Raw genomic sequence first — 11,137 nt, forward strand, 5'->3', positions numbered from 1 at the left:
TGGTTTTTTTTTTTTTTTTTTTTGGTAATAAAATGTCAGAGGGAAATAAGCAGAAATGGTAAGGGTCAGATGGACCAGTAGACAGCATGTTCTAAGATGGCCACCATGGGCCTGTAGGTCTCAGGGACAGAAGGAAGGAGGGAGGAAGGGAGGGAGGGAGACACCTTCAGCCTGGACCAAGAGGTTACCACTAGCAGAAATCACTGCTTATACACGTAACCGAGGAAGAAGGAAATTGGTTCCAGAAGGAAGGCGTGAGTTGCAGGGACAGATGGGGAGCCAGGAAATGGTGCACATGTGGGAAAACCTAACCAGGTATTCACTGCTCAAAGCAATGAAAGGAACAAGGAGTAACGGGGGACTGGAGACACGGCTGGATATGCCTCTGTCATGAAGCTCATGTCTCCCCAGGTGAGCAGAAAACACACTAACAGTAGGGGAACAGAGCTTGGCCATGTGTAGGGCTCCTCTTGCAGCTCCATGGCACCTGCCACGTGGGGTGGCACCTTGGAGGAGAGGCGGTTGTGACTTGAGGATGTGCTTGGCTGTGTGGGGTGGTCTCCTTACTGCTGAGAGTCTGGCATCCCAGCTCCCACACCCAGCACTTGTCAGGACACTGCCAGGAACCGATGATAACAACCCGAACCAGGAGCCCCACACATCCCCAGGGGCCACCAGCGAAGTGTGACGCCGCTGTGGTTGGAACCACGCCCTGCCACATTGTTCCTGGAGAACTGGACCCCTTACCTCCTTCTTCTGGCACTGGGCCACTGGCTTGTGTGGTCATACAATGGGTGCCTTCCACAGCAGCTATGCAGGTGGTGTTTTGGTGTCAGCTCCTACAAAGGCACTAGCCAGAACGTGAGAGGCTGAGCAAGTGTGAGAGGACCATGGAGATATTCTGCATCTGCCCTGGAATCACTGAACGGTTGGTTTTCTTGGTGTTCCTCTCATCGGCCATGTTCAGGGAAGGCTGTACATTTCCTTCCAAGTATTGCTTTGTCTACATCTGTCTGGTTGCCATGATGCATATCTATTATCTTCTAGACTGATTTTTTTTCCCCTTTGGTACCAGGGATTGAACTTGGGACCTTGAACTTGTGAGGCAGAACCACTGAGCTAAATCTAAATCCCTGGCCCTCGACCAGGACATTTTATAACTTCCATTTTGGTGTTCTCCTTGAATATTGGACTGTTAGGCAAGTATTGTTGAATTTTCAAGCAGGTGAGTTTCTTTCTCTCTTTCTTTCATCTTTTTTCCTTTCTCCTTTCTTTCCTATTTTTTTTTGAGACAGAGTCTCACTATGTTCAGGCTGGCCTTGAACTCACTATGTGTAGCCCGGGCTGACCTTGAACTGGTGGTGCTCCCCCATGTCCTGGGCTTGGGCATAGGAGCGTCACCAGCACTGTGACACCAGGTTCCCTATATCCTGTGTCTTCCATCTGCCACACATGAGCTGCTGGAGAGGGTGAAGCCTCAGTTCTGGGTGCAATGGACTCGTGTATTTTCTTCTTCCTATCATTGTGCTGTGTCTGTTTGGAAGCCGCATACAGATTTAGGCTTTATGGCTCTGAAATATCCCTCTCTTATCTCTACGAAGATTTTTGCTTTCATGCCTGCGTTGTGTGATGTCATATGGCAGTAGCACTTGCTTCTTGTCTTCTCATCAGTTAGGGTTCTTATGGTATATTTGTCCGAATCTTGCTTTTTAACTTATATTCCCTTAAAGTTTAAATTGTATTTCATATAAATAGCACTGAGGGTTTTTGTTTTGTAAGTCCAGCCTGACGGTTGGTTGTTTTCTTGGAGCATCTCTGGTGAAAGGTTGTATAAGTGACAACTGGTTTGCTACTTGTCCACAGGACAAGGTGGGCAGGGGTGAGCAGTCAGCCCCAGCTGTCTCCTCAGAGTGCAAGGAAGGAGCTGCTGGCATCATTCATCGTGAGTGTCAGGGTCCCCAGGAGGGGCTGTGATGAAGACACGAGGAATGGGTGCTCTGAACACAGGGATTGTGGAATAGGAGGCTCCCTACTCAGCCTGGCCAGCAGTGCAACCAGGGCAGGCTTCTTGGAGAAGGCAGGCGGAGGTGGGCTGGGCAGGTGCCCTCAGTCACAGAGGGACTTACTCTTCTTCTTCAGCAGGCAGAGGACCTGGAGCGCAGGGTGAGCTCAGAGAGCTGGGGGTGTTCGAGGGCCACTTTTATTTACCGAAGCCGCAGCAATGTTTAAAAATGAAGAATTATTTTTAAAAAGTCAGAATTGGCCAAACAGGGTGACAATCTTAACATTTATCTTTCAAAAGATTTAGTTCTCAAGCGCAAGTTGGGTATATCTGAGGCACCCAGTGTGATGATCTGATAAACACATACACCGTGTAATGGTCACCACAGTCGTACTTTGGAATGCTTACTTTCAGCAGTTTGACTCATTTTTTATCTTTATTAAATTTATTGGTATATATTAGGTATACAGCACAGTTACATTCACCATTGGGATCTTGTACCTTTACATGACTTATCTTGGTTCTTATTTTTCCCCATCCCTCCCTTCAGCCCTTCTGCTCTTTTCAATTTACAAAGACATTGTTTTCATATTTTTCCTTTTTACATATTTTTTCTTTTCCCTTTTTACCTTTCCTCTACCCCTCCCACTTCCTCTACTCTTTTAGATTTTTCTTCCTGTTACACAATATCAATGATATGTTTTGATCCTTATTTACACTTTTACTTTTTCACACCAGAGAAACTATTTGGTGTTTACACATGTGTAACTTATTAATTTCACTTAAGAGTACAGCCTCAGTGTGCATCCACTTAGCTATAAATCTCTCTAGCTTCTTGTTCTTTATGGCTGAGTAGTACTCCATTTTATATATTAAAAAAAACCGCACATCTTATTATCCAGTCTCTAATTGATGGGCAATTGGGCTGTTTCCACATTTTAGTTATTACACAGTGCTGCTATGAACATGGGTGAGCATATATCACTGTGGTATGATTCTTTTCAATCTTTTGGGAAGGTACCCAGCAGAGAAATAGCTGGGTCAAATGGTACTTCCATTCCTAGTTGTTTGAGGTATCTCCATATTGATTTCCACAGTAGTTGCACCAGTCTGCACTCCCACCAACAATGAAGGAGGGTTCCTATCTCCCCACAACCCCACCAGCATTTGTTATTGGCTGATTTCTTGATAGCAGCCATTCTTACTTGGTTGAGATGGAATCGCAGTGTTGTTTTCATCTGCATCTCTTGAATGACAAGTGATGTTGAACATTTTTTCATTTGATTATTTGCTTCTTTTATTTCTTTGTTTGAGAAATATCTGTTCATTTCAGATGCCCATTTTTGAATTGGGTCTTTATATTTGGGGGTCTGATTTTTTTGAGTTCTTTATTCTAGATAGTAGACCTTTGTCTGAGGAACAGCTAGTAAAAATTTTTCCCATATTGTGGGTTGTCTCTTAGCTCTGCTTGTGATTTTTGTGGTAGTATAGAAGCTTTTTAAAAAGATGAGATCCCAGCTGTTGATTCTTTGTGCTAGTTCTTGTGCTACTGAGGATTTGTTCATAAAGTCTTTTCCTATGCTAATATCTTCAAGAGTTCTACCTAACTTATCTTCCAGCAAGTTTAGTGTTTCTGTTTTAATATGTGTATCTTTAACCCACTTGGATTTTAGTTTAGTGCATGATGAAAGATATGGGTCTAGTTTCAATCTTTGACAAGTTGAAATCCAGTTTTTCCAACACCATTAATTAAAGAGACTATGTTTCCTCCAGAGAGGGCATTTGGCTCCTTTGTCAAAGATGAAGTAGTTGAGCATGTCAGGAGATGTTTCTGCATCTTCTAATCTATTCCACTGATCCTTGGGTCTGTTTCTTTGTCAGTACCATGCTGTTTTTATCACAGCGGCTTTGCAGTATAGTTTCAAATTGGGGATTCTGATACCCCCTGCCATGTCTCTGTTGCCTAGAATTGCTTTTGCTATTTTAGGTCTCTTCTGATTCCAAATTAATTTTTGGATTGTTTTCTCTAGTTCTATGAAATAAACTATTGGGATTTCAATACGGATTTCACTGAATCTGTATAGCAGTTTTGGAAGTATGGCCATTTTCACTACATTGATTCTTCCTACCCAGGAACAAGGGATGTTTTTGCATTTTCTTATATCCTCTTCAATCTCTTTTTTAGAGTGCTGTAGTTTTCAGTGTAGAGGTCTTTTGTCTCCTTCATTAGATTGATTCCTAGGTATTCCTTTTTTTTTTGGATGCTATTGTGAAAGGGATTGTTTCCCTAATTTAACTCTCAGTGAGTCTGTTATTTGTGTACAAGAAAGCTATTGAGTTTTGAGTATTTACCTTGTATCCAGCTACTCTACTGAATCTGTCAAACAAGTCTAGAAGTCTTTTGGCAGAGTTCTTTGGGTCTTCTATGTAAAGTATTGTATCATCAGCAAATAATGACAGTTTCACTTCTCCCTGTCCTATCTTTATTGCTTTTATTTCTTTCTCTTGTCTAATTGCTTTGGCTAATGTTTCCAAAACTATATTGAACAGGAGTGGTGATAGTGGAAATCCTTGTGTTGTTCTTGATTTTAACATGAAGGTTTTCAGTGTTTGACCACTTAGTATAATGTTGGCTGTTGGCTTTTCATAGATAGCATTTATCAAGTTGAGATAAAGACTATTTCAATTTTCTGTAGGATTTTTATCATGAATGGGTGTTGAATTTTGTCAAATGCTTTTTCTGACTCTATTGAGAGAATCATATGGTTTTTGTCCTTGATTCTGTTAATATAGTGTATTACATTTATTGATTTATGTATGTTGAACCATCCTTGCATCCCTGGGAAAAATCCAATTTGGTCAGGGTGTATGATCTTCTTGATGAGCCTCTGTATTCTGTTTGCCAGTATTTTATAGAGGATTTTGCATCTATGTTGGGAGATTGGCCTGTAGTATTTTTTGGTGGGGGTTGGGTCTTTCCCTGGTTTTAGAATCAAAGTAATACTTGCTTCCAGGGATGAATTTGCAAGTATTGCCTCTCTTTCAATTTCATTGAAAAGTTTAAAGACTAGTGGCAATGGTTCTTCTCTAAGTGTCTTGTAGGATTCAGCAGTGAAGCCATCAGGACCTGGGCTTTTCTTTGTTGGGAAATTTTTAATTACATTTTCAATTTTACTGATTGTAATTGGAGTGTTTATAATTTTTATATCTTCTTTGTTCAACTTTCGTAATTCACATGTATCTAGAAACCTGTCCATTTCTTCTATGTTCTGCATTTTATTAGAGTACAAGTTCTCAAAGTAAGTATTAATGATTCTCTGGATTTCTGCTGAATCTGTTGTGACTTCACCTTTTTCATTCCTAATTGCATGAATGTGAACCTTTTCTTTCATTTTTTTGATAAGGTTGGATAAGGGTTTATCAATTTTACTTATTCTTTTGAAAAACCAATTATTCAGTTAGTTGATTTTTTTCATCATTCTCTTAGTCTCTATTGCATTGATTTCTGCTCTGATCTTTATAATTTCCTCCCTTGTATGAGCTTTGGGTTTGTATTGCTCTTCTTTTTCTAGGAGCTTAAGATTCAGCATTAGATTATTTGAACTTGCTCTGTTTTCCTAGTGTGGGCATTCACTGCTATGAATTTCCCATGTAAAACTGCTTTTATTGAATCCCATAGATTCCTGTATGTTGTACTGGCATTGGCATTAAATTGTTAAAATTGTCTAATTTCTTCTTTAATTTCTGCTGTGACTCATTGGTGTTTCAAGAGAGTGTTATTCAATTTCCATGTGTTTGTGAAGTTCTTATGGTTTCTTATGTTATTGATCTCCAGTTTAATTGCACTATGGTCTGTTAATATACATGGGGTAACTTTAATTCCTTTGCATACCCTTAACATGTTCCATGAGCTAGAATCTGATCTATTTTGTTTCACTATGTATTTGAGGTCTCACTATGTATTTGAGGCTGACCTGGAACTCACTGTGTAGCCCAGGATGGTCTCGAACTCACAGTGATCCTCTTGCCTCAGCCTCTGAGTGCTGGGATTACAGGCATGCACCACCATGCCTGGTGAATCTGATCTATTTTGGAAAATGACTTGTGTTCAGTCTAAAAGAATGTATATTCTGATTTTGTGAGGCAGAACACTCAATAGGCATCAATTAAGTCCATTTATTAAAAAACTTGGTTCAGATCTAGTATTTCATTGTTGATTTTTAGTCTAGATGATCTGTCTATTTGTGACAATGGGTTATTGAGGTCCTCCACTACAACGGTATTAGTGCTAATGTCATATTTCATGCCCCTTACTATTTGTTTTGTATAGTTGGGGGCATTAATATTTGTTGCATATATATTTATGATTGTCATCTCTTCCTCTTGGATTGTTCCCTTTAGAAGGATGTAGTAACGTTCTTTGTCTCTCTTAATTAGTTTTGGTTTGAAATTTACTTTGTCTGCAAATAAGATAGCTACCCCTGCTTTTTTTCAGGTTCCTGTTGCAGGGAGAACTGTTTTCCATCCTTTTACTTTCAGTCTATGCATATCTTTTTCAAGTAGGTGTGTTTCTTGTATACAGCATATTATTGGATTTTGCTTCTTAATCCATTCTGCCAGTTTTTTTTTTTTTGGATTGGTGAATTGAGGCCTTTGACAATGATGGCTATAACTGATATGTATGTCATATTATTTTCCTGTTGTTAGTTCTTTTTAAAAAATTTTTCTCTTTCTCCCTTTACTTTTGCCTTCTATTTTTACTTTTTTTGTGGGTACCTCTCCCTTTAAATTCTTGCCTATTGGATTTGTTCTGTCATGGCTCATGGAGTTGTGATCTTCATTGTATTTTTCAGGATATTTTTAAAGATTGTTTGGAGTGCTGGTTTGGTATTCATGAAGTTTCTCAGTAATTCTTTGTCATGAAAATACCTTACTTCTCCATCAATTTTGAAAGATAGTTTTGCAGGATATATCAGCCTAGGTTGGAGGTTGTTTTCTTTTAAACCTTGAAATACCACTCTCTAGGGTCTTCTTCACTTGAGGGTTTGTATTGAAAAGTCAGGTGTGATTCTGATGGGCTCTCCTTTGCATGTAAGTTGTTTCTTTTCTCTAACTGTGTATAGTATTTTGTACTTCTGTTGGGTTTCTGGAATCTTGATTATTATATGTCTAGGTGTAGATTTTATTTTATTGTAACTAGTTGGAATCCTATATTCCTTGCTTATCTGTACGTCAAGTTCTTTTGCTCTGTTTGGGAAGTTTTCTATCATTAATTCTGTGAAGAGTTTTTTTTTTTTTACATCATTTGTGCTTTCTCCTGCTTTTTGTGGACTCCTATTAATCTTATATTATTCTTCTTTGTGTCATCTAGGGGTTGTTGGATTAATTTATCATGGTTCCTTATTATTTTTAAGAGATTTCTCTTTTCAAGGTCACTGCCATCCTATCTTCTTTATCTGATATTCTGTCTTCAGTTTGGGTTAGTCTGCTACGTATACTTTTAACAGAGTTTTTAATCTCCTGGATATCAGTTTGAATCTGTTTCATGGATTCCATTTCTTTCTTATGTTGGGCATTCATGGTGTCCATTCCTTTCCTATGATGAGCATCTGTGGTTTCAATCATGGACCCGAACTCATCTATTTTTTTTATCTGTGTCTGTTCTAGAGTTTATAATCATGTCTTTTATCTGGGAAATTGTTTTGAGTAATTCTAGAGCCTCATTCACGTTTTTTTTACTTCCTGTGCTAACAGTTCAGATTGTCCAGGTGACTGATTATCAGACTTTCCCATCTCATTTCCCCCAGAATTTGCCTTTGGTAAGCTGGAAGACTGTGTCTTGTTTAAATGTCTTTTCATTTCTATTATTGTTGCTGGTATAGTCCTTGGATTAATTCCTTAGTTGATACTTAGATATTATGTATTTGTAAGTATCTTTGTTGCTAGTATTTAGAAACCTTAAGGAATGATTGCTTCTTGGAGTAGTCTTCCAGACATACCTGGTCTTTAGGATTTGATTCTCTAATAACTCTGGGCAATCTCATTTTCATTGTACCAGGAAAGATAACAGATTAGATCATCACAATACTAGCCCAAGTGATAAAATCAGCAACAACAATAGAACCAAACACAGCTTAGAAAATGGCAATTTGTGGTAGTTATTAATCTATCATCTTGAACTCCGTGAAATAAAATGAAATTGAAGACTATCCCAAATATGTTTATAATGAATAAACTGATCAATATAGTAACTTTAACCTTCAGGACTGGGATGTAGAAGGAGTAAGGCCCTCTTACTATTCACTTATGCTCTAGCTGAGGGCAATGGCCATTAAGACTCCATGTGCTTTTGAAGTTTAAATGAGAATCAAGGGTAGCCAGGAAACCAGAAGTGGGTGGGCTGCTGGAAGTACCTGCATGGCTTGGGTCCTCGCCGGGTTTCCACTGGTGGCACATTTAACACACATGTGTGCGTGGGGTTGCACTCTTGCTCTCATTCAACGTTAATATAAAATGTTCTTTTCTGCAGCTTTTCCCCATGGTGAGGCTTGGAGAGGCCTTGAGCCAATCCCACAGCAGGAAGCTTGGTGCACAGGAAGATGCCGACCCTGTCTGAGCCCCAGGGTGCAGACCCAGTGCAGGAGGTGGGCTGTACCAGGAGGTGTTACCAGCCTTGCCCTCAGGGATGACCCAGCTCTTCTCTTTAGGCCATTTGGAAGGTTCTCTCTGCTCAGACACCATGTGCATGGTGCATCCTCCATGCCATCAGTGGCAGTGGGTCCTGGGCAGAGCACTGAGCCCAGCTGTGAACATTCGCACCCTCAAAATCAGAATGCATGGAGAGGCCTCCATCCAGAGAGGAGTGATGATCAATCTTGATGTGATTATGGACATATAAATAAACAAAGGACATAATTTCTTCTGCAGCCTGCCACGGTTCTGTGAGTGTGAGTGGGCATGCCTGGCCCCCACCCCAAATTACACCTCAATCAGTGTTAAAAGGCACCTGACATTTCACGCTGATTTATGTATTAACCTTTACATCCAGCATAGAGCGTGCTGATTGCTTCCATCAGCTGCGCTAGCGGCGGCAGCTCTGAGGGGCCTTCCAGGGGCTCTTCTTACCGCAGCCAGGCTGAGGGGTGTCTTGGAAGATAGGAACTCACATGTGGAGACAAGAGTGAAGCCCTAGCTATGTCCCCTATTTGGAAGCCCTCCAGGAAGTTCCTTTGCTTTGTAAACTCAAGTCTCTGCACAGAATGGATGTTTCAAAATATGCTACATCTTTTTCTATGCATTTGTGAGTCTGCAGGCGATGGCACCTCATCCAACCATGCAGCGAAGGGCTGAGTGAGTTCCTGGGACTCCACTGAAGCTCCGAGGTTAACTCAGGTGGACAGCTCTTCCCACTCTGGCACATCAGGGACACCACACCCTGTACACAGGTGCACACTCATGCACACCTGGCCACACCCTCATTACAATCCCACATGTGCACACCCACACATACTCACACAAGCATCCACTCAATCCACATTGGGAGCACCCACCCCAATCACAGATGCTCTCAAAGGCACATCTCACTTGCACACTCATCAGATGTGCACTCATGGCTCTGAGCATGCACATCCCTAGCCTCCCCAAGCACAGTGAGAAGTGTGGGTCTGCTGGCCAAGCTCAGCACACAGTAGGTGGTGATGTCCAGATCCCAATCACCTGAAGGCCGCCCCCAGCAGCACAGAGACCAGGAGCATGGTACCCAAGCTCTGCTGGCTATCAGGAGCTTGTGAGGTGCAGGCTCCAGGCCACCTGGCCCTGTTGACCACTGACCCCTCTGCAGGCACCTAGAGAATCCTGACTCTGTGGCTGGTCAGCCTTGTCTCCACACAGGGCTATGACCTGGGCTTTTCATATGACCTGTTCCACTGTCTTATCAGTCATGTCTGTCATTATGGATGTATTTCTTGGGCCAAGCATTTATCTTCCATTATTAAGCAAATATTGAAACACTTTTGTATAGATTGACAAGTCTTCCGTTTGAAGTATGATTCAAGTAACATTGCCCAAAGCCAGATAGAGCGTGATTGGTGCCAATAGCTGGAGACCAAGGTGGGCTTCAAGGACTTGGATGCTTCTTTACTCCATCAAGGGTCTGCTTTCTGTCTGCTGCTTATTCTCTGACATGTTTTCCCTGGGCAGTCCTAGACAACCATATCCACCCTATGGCAGAAGCCCCAATGCTGGGGATTCTTACATCGATTTTGGTCATGTGATACCAGGCCACGTGATTACCTTCAGGAAAGGGGCAGCCAGATGGTGTGGCCACTTGTCTACTTGTCTACTTGTGGCGACTTGTCAGCCCTGCCCAGCATGGACAAGGTGAGGGCCTGACCCAACAAGGAGTGGTGGGCTCCAAAGCTACGTGTGTCCTACTGAGGTTTCTCGGACAGATGAGAGGCGAATAGAAGGAATACAAGCAGCCTTAAAGGCTAGGCAGGGAAATGTTAGGGGCCTAACTTTGAGATGACCTGGAAGTACTTCCAAAGCTCACACACTTCTCCGATACTATGGAAAGGAGCTGTACACCCTCAAGGGACAGTGGATGGCTCTTGGCATGTCCTCTCCAAGTCTTTGTTTCCCTATCTGTAGCATGGGGATCAAATCTACCCACCCAATCTTTCACATAGCTGGGATAAGGATGTGTGTGAGTGCTGAGGACTTGTGGAAAGGAGTCTCACATCTGGAAGGGGTTGGTTAACTTTGTTCTGAATGGGGTCAGTGAGCTTCTCGGGTTCAGGTCCTGACAGGCAACTGGGGCACAGGCAGTGTCCCTAAGCAGCCCAGTGGGGCCAGCTCTAGTGGAAGACATGGCCTCCAGCCCAGTGGGGCAGCTGTTTTGGGGGGACTGCCAAAGTTGTTGATTCTCCCACTGGCCCTGGGCCCAGAGAGAGCTCTGCAGAGAGATCTTAAGCCAGGGGCTCCCTGGCCCACATCTGGCCATGCCAGTTCATTTAAACAGGAACAATGGGGAAAAGTGTTCCAGATTTTCAGAAACTCTGGGTATATGTGCTCCCTTTGGCTTTGGGCTGGGATACCAGATTTTGTCTGTGCTACTCCAGATCAAGGATTTTCTGG

At 42.0% G+C, this 11,137-nt stretch overlaps 1 long non-coding RNA gene across 1 annotated transcript in view; it reads left to right on the forward strand.

The window, feature by feature from the left end:
* The window catches only part of LOC104870061, a 22,263-nt gene extending 13,356 nt beyond the window's left edge, over positions 1 to 8,907 (forward strand). The window contains exon 3 of the long non-coding RNA XR_782443.1: positions 8,532 to 8,907. This is a non-coding gene — a long non-coding RNA (uncharacterized LOC104870061). The remainder of the gene's footprint in view (positions 1 to 8,531) is intronic.
* Positions 8,908 to 11,137: the final 2,230 nt, after the last annotated feature.

This window comes from Fukomys damarensis, unplaced genomic scaffold (genome assembly GCF_012274545.1).
Source record: "Fukomys damarensis isolate Sample0158 unplaced genomic scaffold, DMR_v1.0_HiC HiC_scaffold_17, whole genome shotgun sequence".
Lineage (NCBI taxonomy): Eukaryota > Metazoa > Chordata > Mammalia > Rodentia > Bathyergidae > Fukomys > Fukomys damarensis.